The sequence below is a fragment of the Nicotiana attenuata genome, unplaced genomic scaffold (genome assembly GCF_001879085.1).
Source record: "Nicotiana attenuata strain UT unplaced genomic scaffold, NIATTr2, whole genome shotgun sequence".
NCBI classification, from domain to species: Eukaryota; Viridiplantae; Streptophyta; class Magnoliopsida; order Solanales; family Solanaceae; genus Nicotiana; species Nicotiana attenuata.
Genome location: NW_017676971.1, coordinates 12,640 through 22,283, shown reverse-complemented (window position 1 = coordinate 22,283; position 9,644 = coordinate 12,640). Strand labels below are relative to the sequence as shown.

General features: G+C 37.2%; 1 long non-coding RNA gene across 1 annotated transcript; it reads right to left on the bottom strand.

Moving 5' to 3' along the window:
- Positions 1-1,159: 1,159 nt before the first annotated feature.
- Positions 1,160-2,421, bottom strand: LOC109221272. Its single transcript, XR_002067213.1, has 3 exons — positions 2,160-2,421; positions 1,890-2,070; positions 1,160-1,201 (listed from the first exon to the last, which is right to left on the bottom strand). It is a non-coding gene; the product is annotated as an uncharacterized LOC109221272 (long non-coding RNA).
- Between the last annotated feature and the right edge of the window lie 7,223 nt (positions 2,422-9,644).

The window sequence follows — 9,644 nt, the reverse complement described above, 5'->3', positions numbered from 1 at the left end:
GTTCTTGCACACAAACTTTAGTTTTGAAGATTTGAAGCTTTTGGTTGAGAATTTCTTACCCATTTATGTTCATTTCTTCATTTTCTTGCTTTGTATTGTATATCTAAGTGTGTAGTATTTATTCCAACACTTGAATCTTGTTTATAGGAATATTCATATTTAAAGTGTGGATTAAATATCTTGTTGTGCTTGTGTATTGAACGATTTTTATTTATTATGAAGTGAATTATTGTTTCTTTAGTTATTCTTGTTCTTTAATATTTTCAAAGGGATTAGCTAACCCTATGACTCGCCCATTTACTTTTAATTAATTTTTGGAATTATAATTTGGGGTTGGGAAAGATTAATTAACAAGAACTTGAGGCTTTATCCCTCACTTTATAGATTCTACCTAAGGATAGGATTGAACTACTTGTAGCCATATTCGGGTGTGCTTAATCTCTTAATTATTTTAGGGATAATTCAATTAGGAAGTCTTGTTAGTCTTCGGAAGAAGCTAATATAGAATTATTACCCGAGGCTAATTAACATAAGCTCGCTCATATTTGTAAAATTGTGAAATACATTGGATAGTTACTTGAGTTTAATTCCCAATGCATCCATGCTTGTAGCCACTGATCATTTTACTTGCTTTATAGGTTAGTTTAAATTTACGCAATTAGTTATAAATATTTTCTCAAAACTTTTCTAAGTGTTTGGCTTAGTATAATAAGTGATATTTCTCTTACACGCCTAATTGACTACATATTGTTCTATGAGGGATTCGACCCCGATTTCACGACCTAACCGATGGGTTGCGACGGGCACCCGGTACCTTACTCAACCGAATACCAACATAATGTATCTTTTCGTATTATGATATCATAAGTAAATGAGACAAAAAGGCTGTCGTAGGATAACTAGAATAAAATATGTAATACCAACTTATGCATAAGACATACGACCTATAAGACCAAAATGATCACTCGTACACTAAACATAGGCCGACAGGGCCATACAATCATTTACGTACATGACATATGTCTACAAGCCTCTAAGAGTACATGACCGTCATAAGGCCGGTAAAGGGCCCCGACATACCAACCAATACGTGTCCAATGCATACTGACCAAATAGGCAACTCCGGAGCAAATGGAGCACACCAACACCTTCTGCTGAGCTGATAGCTTACTTGGAGGACTCTCAACCTGTCTATCGGGACCTGCGGGCATAAAAGGCAGCGTCCCCGAGTAAAGAGACGTCAGTACGAATAATGTACCGAATATGTAATGCACATAAATAAGTATATAAAAGACATGAAAGAAACATGGAGTAAATGACTCAACGTGTAAGTCTAGATAACTCTATAAATCATGAAATACTTATAGTGTCATGCATATGCGTATGAATGTCATGTCGTGTATAGGTACATATGTTCGTAGTATCATCAAGCCTCTGAGAGTATCCCATCATATCATCTCGGCCACTGTGGGCAAAATCATCAATGTATACCGGCTGATCAGGTGGTGCTGCGTATATAACGCCGTAACCTTTTCCCATATATATATATATATATATATATATATATATATATATAACACCATCTAGTCATGGGCCAATGTACATGTATAAATGAATGCAATGCATGAGAAGTACGTCAATAAAATCACTTGGAACGTGATAAGACCATTATGCCTTTGATTAATGTCATGAAGTAAAACTTTATCAAATTACGTATTTTTCGAGACCCATGAACAGAAGATATAATAATATATCACATGGGGAATCAAGAACATAGAAACCCTTAGTACTTCTATAAATAGAGTCATTTATGAAAGCTATTCGTTTGCTCGTTTCGTTTATATCATTTGAATCATACCAAAATGAAAAAAGGGATAGCCTTAACATACCGTTGTTGGCTTTCTTTAGTAACCACAACGACAGCCCTTCCAACACACTTTAATCTACGAGAGACGACAATAACGCAACAACAATGGATTAGTGGCAAGCTTGTAGAAGGTCGTTGATGATGGAGTGTACTTTTGTTTCCCTCTTTTAAACTTCCTTCCACTGTACATTTCTACGAAATTACTTCGATCCGCAAACAACCATAGAGAGTCGATATTAGAATCGAAAAATCGACGGGAGAATCAAGTAGAGAAAGCTTAATCTGTTCTTACCTTAAATAGCAAAACTTTTCTGCCCTGACATGTCGTTCATCTTGCCATTGTACATTACGTTGCTGCTCCTTTAGCAAACAATGCTATAGTAACTTAGTAATAGAGACCTTGTTCAACATTCCCCCAAAATGAACTAATACATCCCACTTTGTCATAATCTTCATCCGTATTGTTGTTGTAATTTTACAAACTCATATACCTTTCACTTTGCGAATTTAGAGAAGCCTTAATAGAATCTTTCAACCCAATAATGAGATAAGGTGCACATGGATAGTGTCACCACCTCCTTAAGTATAAGATTAGGTTGCAATTTGTTGCCATATCTTCATAATCCCACGTGGATTGTCGTACCCCCCCCCCCCCCCCCCAATAATTATCAAAATCTTAAATAATTATCCACAACCTTTAATTAATTTGGTTAATTTTCCACTAAATCAATAATTAACCAATTACCAACATAATCAAGAATTATCTCAGTTACTCAAAATACACTCACTTTTAACATACTTTATACACCTTACTATCATGGTCATGTGGTACCTTGTATGGTACTAGTCCATAATTACGGGGTATTATAGCTTGAACCGTATTCTATCCCCAAATTGCCAAACTTTGACGAAACTCATTTTCTTCGATTTGCTTACCCTCTCATCTTCACAAATTTACTTATCACTTGTTTGAAATAGCTTAATTCTTATAACCCCAAAATAATCTTGTGCCGAGCTTATGTCGATTATCTTTCGATGAAACTTTAATGTACGAAAATCCAGAATGTTACCTCTCATTTTCGAGCATTCATCAATTTACTTATGGCATACTTTCACGTACAAAAATATAGGGTGTAATATCGTTCCTCCCTTTGGAACATTCGTCCTCGAATGTTGACTGATGCACTTATCATTTTTATAACCTATGGCTTTTGTGAATACTTAGTACTCTCCTTGCCATTTAGGCAATTATTCTGTGAATAAATCCAAAGGCCAAGGCATTCCCCACTTTAGGCCTCTTTCTCATACCACAACTTATGGTCGGAATCCTTCTAATCTCATAACTGTTGCTACCTTCTATCATGCAACTTGTACGACTCTAACCTTGTAAGTGCGCCTATGCGACTTTTTTTTCCTTTTTCCTTCGATTTTTAGCCATTACTGAAGTTCTTCGCTCGGTATTTTGTCGAACTTACGAATATTACTATATCTTATTTCATAGACCTGGTTATCCATCCGCTTGATTTTACTGCATCTAGGTAGGTCATACTGTACCATAACTCTTACTTCGATTTATCGTTACCGAGGCCTGCTACCAAACTCCAGGTTACTTTTGTAGCTTATCCCATATATATAAATCTAAGTCTTTTAATGCTTCCTCATTACTGTTCATCTTAAGAATGATAGCCTAATCTCATCTCATACTTTCTGACTTTTGTCCATCCATTGTTGATTCACCTCAATATTGATATACAATCTACCAATGATAACTTGAAACCTTTTACGTAATTACTAGGGCCCACGTTGAAACGTGCAACATTTGAAGTGATTTTCCTGATCCACATGGGGGCGATACAATGCTTTCATAACCGTATTTCATAGAATCCTAATGTGATTCACCTTATGTGGGCATTTTAATCCCGTACAACTCATGAAATCCCTTTTTTTTTCTTCAAATCATTACTCAAACGAAGTCCCAAACGTCATCCTTTATCTATCACAATTACACCCTCATTTTACTACAGGGGCAACATTCCTTCTCTTCTAAATGCTACTAGTCTTGGACTCCTTTGAGTTCATTCAGGCTATACTGAGCTTTGTATAACTTAGAGAAACCATCAGCTCTTCTTGTTTTCATGGGCTTCCCGAGGACTTATCCATTCTCGTTACCTTCTCACTTTCCCTTTCTTATTCTTACTCCTGTCTTCCTAAAACCTTGTCGCTTTACCATACTTTAGCTTGCGACCTATACGTACCTATTTATACTACTCGCAACCTTCCTTCAACTTGCTTTCACCATAGATTTTCTTATGTTATTCTGGAACATCAAGCGAGACATCAAATTGTCTCAAACTCTACTTTACTCTTTTAGCTAGACCTCTCGATATTTAAAAAACCATAGGTTGAAAGATATGCCACTGATGACGCCTCTATAATTCCTGGATACTGAATTCCCATGCTTCTAGCCTTATATTCAAAGTATGGACTATTCACAACCTTCTGCATTTGATTATCTCGTATGTTGTTAATCTTTACCTTACTTATCGTAAAATATCGCCTCACATGTTCTATCTTTTTCATAATCTCCCTTTCACATAGGTATAATTCACATCCACAACTTGAAGCTCTATTATAATACTTGCACCTCTGGTGCATACACAATCTAGTGGGAGCTTCATACTGACTTCTTTTGAGGCTGGTACTTTTCTAACTGGCTTTGTTGTAGAGCCATTATAGAATATGGCTACTGTACTATCTCTCTTGTACCTATGATATCTAAGAGTAATCCTGCAATGTTCTCAATCACGAGGTCTATAATTTTCTGGGTCCAATAATTAGATTCCTGATTTACTTTGTTGATGTAACTCTTTAGTTTCCTCCTCCTTCTGATCAACCTTTCTGTAGGCTTAAGCTATCTCCCGATCTGCGGCTCATGGTATTAGTTATTACTTTTAGCCTTTCATGGGTGCTATGGAATATTTATGATATAATCGTTTAATAATTCAATCCTTTGTCTATGACCTGAGCTCAATTCTTTCTTTTAACTTATACCAGAATCTTCTACGGCTGTATGATTACCAACATATATGCTGCATGGATAATACTCCGAACTCTTAAGTGAGTCCATAACATAACTAACTCTGGATCATTGATCGAATAATTCCTTTCGTTCCTTCTCAGCTTTCCTTAAACGTAAGCTATTACTTTTCCTGGTCTTTCTGCCCCCTTGTTGCATGCATACTTAGCTTATCTTAGTTCCTACACCTGCCGGAGTTTTCGTGTAACTCATATGATGTCGAATATTACTTTTGATTTTACTTCCTGTTCATTAGCCACGGTAGGTGCCACTTTCTTTTGGAGTGCTTATAATGTTGTTTTGAGACTGTTGTTACACGACCATTTCCTCTTTAGGTCACTGTGCTTAGGTTGAAACCTTCTTCCTTATTTCCTCAGCTAGTCTTTCGTTGTAGTACTTAGGGAGACCTTCTGGCCCTTGTAAAGCTGCGAGCTTATTACATCGTATTCCCGATAATGTTTTTGGATGTCCTTCCTCGCTTATAATTATTTGTAGTTAATTACCTCCACGCCCTTGTGCTTGTAGGGTTGCTTATGAAGTGATATTTTAACTGTCTTTCCAGTGTCACTCTCTTTTATTTCCGCAATACTTATACGGTACCTTTTAACTAACCCAACTCCTATCTGAATATATCTCAAGTATTACAATGTCATAACCGCAAGGCTGAATTCATTATTTTGGGTTTTACTATGTTTATTTTGCATGATCCGCTGATTTGTCTGTAACCTCTTGTTTAGCCATAACTAGGATCTTCCTGAATCAACTACTAACTACTAGTTGGCCTATTCTCATATCAATATCTCGCAAAATATTTCTTGGGTTATTTCCTTTATCTTAACGTACGACTCGCACTGGCTCTTTATCTATCAATAACATCGTGGGCAGGAACCCTTACTTCCTTTCCTTGACGTCGTGCTTGAATAATGTTCTAGAACCGTAGCATATCTGTAGGATTGAATAAGTGCAATATCATCCTTTCTTATTTTTATCGCATTCTTCCTTTACCATTCCATAGTTACTAGAACCACTTAATTCTGACTTAATATCACAACACTCCATATTCCCCCTTTAGGGGAGTACTAAGATTTAGTGCTATGATGATTTACGTATAGATGTTTTACCTCTTCATTTTTGGCGTCTTTTCACATCATCGATGACCCTTACTTGCCTAACGGTAATCTTTCTGTACCAAGGATAACAAAATTTCCTTACTCGCGATGGTGAAACTTAGTGTAACTAGCACATACAGTCCCTGAAGCTTAAGTTTGCTCACATTGCTTGCTTTAAGGAAGCGTCCTCCTGAATGATCTTTAAAGGTTATTCTTCTGTTGTCCATTTTATTATTGCCGGAACGCAAATCTGAAAATTTCATGATGCTGACTATTACTCAGCCCCCAATTCAGGTTTAGTTTATCTTGCTCACTAGTCCATATTGATTTCTATTACTCTGGGGTCTAACTTTTCCTTCTGGTAACACGTTAGAGTCAAGTACTTATTTCTCAAAATGAGGATATGACTTTATGGCCTATACTCTTTTGTTGTCTCAAGGCCTGTCAACTCTCGTCTTTTCCTTCACTTGGCTATAGACTCTGTAATACTGCCATCATTTTTTTTGATCTACCGTTGTCATCCATGTATCACATCTTACTCATAATGCTTCATTAACTCTCTTCTTATTTCCCTGTTAACATCTCTGTCTATCACCTTATTCTAAAAACTTCAACAAGACATTCTTTTGCTTTTAGCTCCCTTTTGCTCCATCCACTGGCTCTTCGAGTTGCCTAACATTCTCTCTCTATTAGGGACGGGAGCCATACTAAGGTAATATTTATCCCTTCCAGGATTCTAGTGCCTGTCGTTGTAATATTTTTTTTGGACATTCTAATATTCATATCTAGCTATACTATTCTAGAGTGCATCATCTCGGTGTCTCACAAAAAGATATATTAGCACATTTGCAATGTCCTTCCGAAACGTCAACTAACGCAAATATTCCATTTACCATTTTGGGTTACTCTAACCCCAGCCGGATCCTGATATCCCGTCCTTCTATTAAACTACACATGTTAGCACCCATTGGGCATAACTGAGTTGGATGTGGCTGATTGTACATACCTTTGTTACTGTTGAAGGTAACTCAAAATGGTTATATCTCTCTTCCTGAATTGTAAATAATGATCATCTTCACTAACTAGGTACCTCACACCCTTCTTCATCTTGCTTCTTTTACTTGTTGAGATTTGTATCTATCTTCTGAATCTCTCATTGTCTTTCACCATAGGGGTGTATAGATATTCATGCCTTAAGGCTCCTTATCAAGAAACTTATATGTCTTAGTACACACATGTTCTGCTGAAGACCTCACATTTATCCATCATAGGATTGATGCAAACTTGGGTTCCTCTAACTCAACACTTTCACAGCTATATCTCTTACCTACCGTCCTTCTAGACGTAGGTATTGCTGCATTACGAATATAGTAGAATTTAGGAATGTGAATTTCTACGACTGAGCTCTACCACACGATCTAGAGTAAGAAAGAGTGACAGTCCTAAATGCCCTATAGCCTCCTGCTTATAAGTGTGGTACACGACACACCCATAAACAAGACTCTACTAGACACGACTTGTAGACTACCTAGGATAGAACTGCTCTGATACCACTTCTATCACGACCCAAACCGATGGGCCGCGACGGGCACCCGGTACCTTACTCAACCGAATACCAACATAACTTATCTTTTCGTATCATGCTATCATAAGTAAATAAGATAGAAAGGCTGCCGTAGGATAACTAGAATAAAACATGTAATGCCAACTTATACATAAGACATACGGGCCTATAAGACCAAAATGATCACTCGTACACTAAACATAGGCCGACAAGGCCATACAATCTTTTACGTACATGACATATGTCTACAAGCCTCTAAGAGTACATAATCTTCCTAAGGCTGGGACAGAGCCCCGACATACCAACCAATACGTGTCCAATGCATACTGACCAAATAGGCAACTCTGGAGCAAATGGAGCGCACCAACACCTTCCGCTGAGCTGATAGCTTACTTGGAGGACTCTCAACCTGTCTATCGGGACCTGCGGGCATGAAATGCAGCATCCCCAGGCAAAGGGACATCAGTACGAATAATGTACCGAGTATGTAAGACACTTAAATAAGTATATAAAAGACATGGAAGAAACATGGAGTAAATGACTCAACCTGTAAGTTTGGATAACTCTGTAAATCATGAAATACTTATAGTATCATGCATATGCGTTTGAATGTCATGTCGTGCATAGGTACATGTTTTCGTAACATCATCAAGCCTCTGAGGGCATCCCATCATATCATCTCGACCACTTCGGGCAAAATCATCAACGTATACCAACTGATCTCGTGGTGCTGCGTATATAATGCCGTAACCTTTTCCCCTATCCCATATACATATAATATACATATTTATACGCATATATAACGCCATATGGTCATGGGTCAATGTACATGTATAAATGAATGCAATGCATGAGAAGTACGCCAATAAAACTCTTGGAACGTCATAAGACCATTATGCCTTTGATTAATGTCATGAAGTGAACTTTATCAACTTATGTATTTTCTGATACCCATGAACAGAATATATAATAATACGTCACATGGGGAATCAAGAACATAGACACCCTAGTACTTTTATGAATAAAGTCACTTATAAAAGCTGTGTGTTTGCTCGTTTCATTTATATCATTTGGATCATTCCAAAAAGAAAGAAGGGATAGCCTTAACATACCTTTGTCGGCTTTCTTTAACAACCACAATGACAGGCCTTCCACCACACGTGAATCTACGAGAGACAACAATAACGCAACAATAATGGATTAGTGGAAATCTTGTAGAAGGTCGTTGATGATGGAGTGTACTTTTGTTTCCCTCTTTTAAACCTGTTGGGTTTGTTATTTAATAAATAATAACAAGAAAGGTGTGAATGGAAAATGGTGGGAAAAGAAATGAAGGGATGACCCGCGACCCGGTCCGGTCTAGCCCGTTTTTCTTTCCCGGATTAATTTAAATTCGTTTTAAATTTCCCGCAAAAATTTCCAACAGCCATGGTTGTTCTGAAATAGTGTCACACCTGTTCCAACAGCCATGACTATTCTGAAAAGTTGCAAACCTCTTCAGAGGGTCACACCTGTTCCAACAGCCATAACTGTTCTGAAAGGTTGCAAACCTCTTCAGAGGGTCACACCTGTTCCAACACTCATGACTATTCTGAAAGGTTGCAAACCTCTTTAGAAACATCACCAAGTTGGCTATAAATAGACCTTCAAATCCCAGAATATTTACTTACGAAATTTTCTGATTATCTTCTTCTTCTTCTGCACTAAAATTCCAGTGTGTTTTGCTGCCATCGAGTGGTTCGCTGATCATCGGCGTTTTTGGTACCAACACTCCGGTGAGTTAAATCGTTCTATCCTGGGAGGATATATTCCATAACCTCGGGTACTTGAGGGGAATAATTTCCTTAAGGACACACTGTGTATTCAGTGGGCTCGATTTGTTCCTTCAACGTTTCAAAAATTATTTTGAAGTTCGAATATTATTTTTCAGAATTGTTTCTACTAACTTTCTGTTTTATTTTTGAGAAAGATTACTGTTTTATTTACTTACAGCAATACAGATAAATAACAATCTTAAGGAAATTAAAT